The sequence below is a fragment of the Syngnathus scovelli genome, unplaced genomic scaffold (assembly GCF_024217435.2).
Source record: "Syngnathus scovelli strain Florida unplaced genomic scaffold, RoL_Ssco_1.2 HiC_scaffold_206, whole genome shotgun sequence".
Taxonomy (NCBI): Eukaryota; Metazoa; Chordata; class Actinopteri; order Syngnathiformes; family Syngnathidae; genus Syngnathus; species Syngnathus scovelli.
Window position 1 is genome coordinate 17,501 of NW_026061302.1, and position 5,000 is coordinate 22,500.

Below are 5,000 nucleotides of genomic sequence, written 5' to 3' on the forward strand. Positions count from 1 at the left end.
GACGGTTGTTTTTTTTGTTTTTTTTACAACCAGGGCCGAAACAGGCTTTCTTCCAAGGCTTTTGGTGTTTTCTGGAAACATGGCTATCATGAAAAGTTATTGACAGCTTTTTATGCGGTAGCACGAATTTGCCGTTGCGACCTGCATTTTGCTGAATCAAAATAAATGCCTTGAAAAGTTTAAAAACACTTCATGGAAGTGTTGTGTTCGGTTCTTTTACAAGTCAAGCCTGCTGCTTTGAGTTCACAGGGAGCCATGCTCACTGTACATAGTCTGCTCTCTAGCGGTAAAACATTTAACTACAATGCTGTGGATGTCACCACATAATATAGCTTTCAAACTCGTGTTATAGTTTCAATGTCGGAGTTTAAATTAGGCTTGCTGTTTCCGGATGCCATTCGTGATGGGTGTTGTAAAAAATAGTTTCTTAAACGATTGAAGTGCACATAAGAAAAAGAAAAAGCTTACAGCACCTGGTATTCCCAGGCGGTCTCCCATCCAAGTACTAACCAGGCCCGACCCTGCTTAGCTTCCGAGATCGGACGAGATCGGGCGTTCTCAGGGTAGTATGGCCGTAAGCCGTGAGGTGACCAAACATTTTGCATTTTATAGACACAATCGCCCCTGAAACTAGCGAGCGAGCCAATGAAGCCTTCAAAACTGCTTCGGCACATGGAGACCAAGCATTCTGCATTAAAAGACAAACCTTAACCACTTCGGGTTTCATTGTCTCCGATTACGCCTGGATGGGACCGGCTCGTTTCTGGGAAACAAGCTCGGTGCTCCCAATAATTCAACGTAATGGTGACTTTTATTTTTATGTGGTTTATATTTGTTTTTATCCCAGTCGTATCATTTTATTTAATCGTATTTATATATATTTATTATAAATGTAGTATTTATTTATATAGATTTATTGTTTATTTATATATATAAAGGCAGGTCCGCAAAAATATTTCTGACGCGTAGCTGGTCCGTGGCGCAAGAAAGGTTGGGGACCAGTAGTCTGAAAGAATCTGGCCGTAACTGGAATAGGGTTCTACGCGAATGCCCAACGGAAAAGTGAAGTGCACAAAACCTGCATTTGGCTGTATCAAAATAAATGTCATGAAAAAGGTAAAAACACTACATGGAAGCGCAATGTGTTGTGCTGGGTTCTTTTACAAGTAAAGACTGCTGCTTTGAGTTCACAGGGAGCCATGCTCTTTATTCACTGTACATAGTCTGTCCTCTAGCGGTAAAAACGTGAACTGCAATGCTATGGCTGTCGCCACACAATGTAGGTTTTAAACTCGTGTTGTAGTTTCAGTGTCGGAGTTCAAACTAGGCTTGCAGTTTCCGAATGCCATTCGTGATGGGTGCTGTAAAAAGTTCTTGGCTTAAACGATTGAAGTGCACATAAGAAAAAAAAAAAAAAGAAAAAAAAGCTTACGGTAACTGGTATTCCCAGGCGGTCTCCCATCCAAGTACTAACCAGGCCCGACCCTGCTTAGCCTCCGAGATCGGACGAGATCGGGCGCTCTCAGGGTAGTATGGCCGTAAGCCGTGAGACCGCTCAGAATTTTTCATTTTATAGACACAATCGCCCCTGAAACCATGCCAAGCAGCGGCGGGACTTGATGGCTGTGGTAAAAGTTTCCTTTCACAATTGACGTGGGAAAGAAAAAAAAAAAAGGCTTTCAGCACCTGGTATTCCCGGACGGTCTCCCTTCCCTTTTGTTTTTTTTTACAACCAGGGCCGAAACAGGCTTTCTTCCAAGACTTTTGGTGTTTTCTGGAAACATGGCTATCATGAAAAGTTATTGACAGCTTTTTATGCGGTAGCACGAATTTGCCGTTGCGACCTGCATTTTGCTGAATCAAAATAAATGCCTTGAAAAGTTTAAAAACACTTCATGGAAGTGTTGTGTTGGGTTCTTTTACAAGTCAAGCCTGCTGCTTTGAGTTCACAGGGAGCCATGCTCACTGTACATAGTCTGCCCTCTAGCGGTAAAAAATTGAACTACAATGCTGTGGATGTCACCACATAATATAGCTTTCAAACTCGTGTTATAGTTTCAATGTTCAATGTAAAGGCATCCAGGCCGATTCGGAGGCAGGTTCGAGTGTGGCCAGAGGGTGCCTCCGATGCACTTCGTGACTGCTTCGACACCACTGACTGGGACTTGTTTAAGCAGGCAGCCACCTACAACGATTGGACGGACATAGAGGAGTATACTGACTCTGTTACCTCTTACATCACGAAGTGCATCGATGATGTGACTTGCTCGAAATCCGTCGTCACTCGCGCGAACTGGAAGCCGTGGCTGACGGGGGCTGTCCTCAGACTGTTGAGGGCCAGGGACAAGGCTTTCAGAGCGGGGGATGAGGCTGGCTTGAGGACAGCGAGGGCCGACCTGTCCCGAGGCATCAAAGAAGCGAAGAAGGCGTTCTCGTGCAAGTTCTCCACCCACTTCAAGGACAGCAAGGACACACGTAGCCTTTGGCGGGGCATTCAGACCATCACGGACTACAAGCCCGCGCCGAGGAGCTGTGAGGGCGACGTCCGTCTGCTGAACGATCTGAACCGCTTCTTTGCGGTTCTTTGAGGCCGTGCGCACGAGCCAAGTGGCCGAAAATAGCCCCCGCCGAGCGGATCGGCTGTTTATAAGCACCGCGGAGGTGGTCGCGGCGCCTCATTCGACTTCCAGCGGCCGGCGAGCTCGCGCACCCGCCCGGCACATCCGGGAGGCCGTGCGCACGAGCCAAGTGGCCGAAAATAGCCCCCGCCGAGCGGATCGGCTGTTTATAAGCACCGCGGAGGTGGTCGCGGCGCCTCATTCGACTTCCAGCGGCCGGCGAGCTCGCGCACCCGCCCGGCACATCCGGGAGGCCGTGCGCACGAGCCAAGTGGCCGAAAATAGCCTCCGCCGAGCGGATCGGCTGTTTATAAGCACCGCGGAGGTGGTCGCGGCGCCTCATTCGACTTCCAGCGGCCGGCGAGCTCGCGCACCCGCCCGGCACATCCGGGAGGCCGTGCGCACGAGCCAAGTGGCCGAAAATAGCCCCCGCCGAGCGGATCGGCTGTTTATAAGCACCGCGGAGGTGGTCGCGGCGCCTCATTCGACTTCCAGCGGCCGGCGAGCTCGCGCACCCGCCCGGCACATCCGGGAGGCCGTGCGCACGAGCCAAGTGGCCGAAAATAGCCCCCGCCGAGCGGATCGGCTGTTTATAAGCACCGCGGAGGTGGTCGCGGCGCCTCATTCGACTTCCAGCGGCCGGCGAGCTCGCGCACCCGCCCGGCACATCCGGGAGGCCGTGCGCACGAGCCAAGTGGCCGAAAATAGCCTCCGCCGAGCGGATCGGCTGTTTATAAGCACCGCGGAGGTGGTCGCGGCGCCTCATTCGACTTCAAGCGGCCGGCGAGCTCGCGCACCCGCCCGGCACATCCGGGAGGCCGTGCGCACGAGCCAAGTGGCCGAAAATAGCCCCCGCCGAGCGGATCGGCTGTTTATAAGCACCGCGGAGGTGGTCGCGGCGCCTCATTCGACTTCCAGCGGCCGGCGAGCTCGCGCACCCGCCCGGCACATCCGGGAGGCCGTGCGCACGAGCCAAGTGGCCGAAAATAGCCCCCGCCGAGCGGATCGGCGGTTTACAAGCACCGCGGAGGTGGTCGCGGCGCCTCATTCGACTTCCAGCGGCCGGCGAGATCGCGCACCCGCCCGGCACATCCGGGAGGCCGTGCGCACGAGCCAAGTGGCCGAAAATAGCCCCCGCCGAGCGGATCGGCTATTTATAAGCACCGCGGAGGTGGTCGCGGCGCCTCATTCGACTTCCAGCGGCCGGCGAGCTCGCTAATCCGCCCGGCACATCCGGGAGGCCGTGCGCACGAGCCAAGTGGCCGAAAATAGCCCCCGCCGAGCGGATCGGCTGTTTATAAGCACCGCGGAGGTGGTCGCGGCGCCTCATTCGACTTCCAGCGGCCGGCGAGCTCGCGCACCCGCCCGGCACATCCGGGAGGCCGTGCGCACGAGCCAAGTGGCCGAAAATAGCCCCCGCCGAGCGGATCGGCTGTTTATAAGCACCGCGGAGGTGGTCGCGGCGCCTCATTCGACTTCCAGCGGCCGGCGAGCTCGCGCACCCGCCCGGCACATCCGGGAGGCCGTGCGCACGAGCCAAGTGGCCGAAAATAGCCCCCGCCGAGCGGATCGGCTGTTTATAAGCACCGCGGAGGTGGTCGCGGCGCCTCATTCGACTTCAAGCGGCCGGCGAGCTCGCGCACCCGCCCGGCACATCCGGGAGGCCGTGCGCACGAGCCAAGTGGCCGAAAATAGCCCCCGCCGAGCGGATCGGCTGTTTATAAGCACCGCGGAGGTGGTCGCGGCGCCTCATTCGACTTCAAGCGGCCGGCGAGCTCGCGCACCCGCCCGGCACATCCGGGAGGCCGTGCGCACGAGCCAAGTGGCCGAAAATAGCCCCCGCCGAGCGGATCGGCTGTTTATAAGCACCGCGGAGGTGGTCGCGGCGCCTCATTCGACTTCCAGCGGCCGGCGAGCTCGCGCACCCGCCCGGCACATCCGGGAGGCCGTGCGCACGAGCCAAGTGGCCGAAAATAGCCCCCGCCGAGCGGATCGGCTGTTTATAAGCACCGCGGAGGTGGTCGCGGCGCCTCACTCGACTTCAAGCGGCCGGCGAGCTCGCGCACCCGCCCGGCACATCCGGGAGGCCGTGCGCACGAGCCAAGTGGCCGAAAATAGCCCCCGCCGAGCGGATCGGCTGTTTATAAGCACCGCGGAGGTGGTCGCGGCGCCTCATTCGACTTCCAGCGGCCGGCGAGCTCGCGCACCCGCCCGGCACATCCGGGAGGCCGTGCGCACGAGCCAAGTGGCCGAAAATAGCCTCCGCCGAGCGGATCGGCTGTTTATAAGCACCGCGGAGGTGGTCGCGGCGCCTCATTCGACTTCCAGCGGCCGGCGAGCTCGCGCACCCGCCCGGCACATCCGGGAGGCCGTGCGCACGAG

At 57.1% G+C, this 5,000-nt stretch overlaps 2 non-coding genes across 2 annotated transcripts; both read right to left on the minus strand.

Moving 5' to 3' along the window:
• Positions 1–461: 461 nt before the first annotated feature.
• Positions 462–580, minus strand: LOC125990821 (5S ribosomal RNA). The gene has a single exon (XR_007489106.1). It is a non-coding gene; the product is annotated as a 5S ribosomal RNA (ribosomal RNA).
• Positions 581–1,425: 845 nt separating this feature from the next.
• LOC125990829 (5S ribosomal RNA) lies at positions 1,426–1,544 on the minus strand. Its single transcript, XR_007489113.1, has one exon. It is a non-coding gene; the product is annotated as a 5S ribosomal RNA (ribosomal RNA).
• Between the last annotated feature and the right edge of the window lie 3,456 nt (positions 1,545–5,000).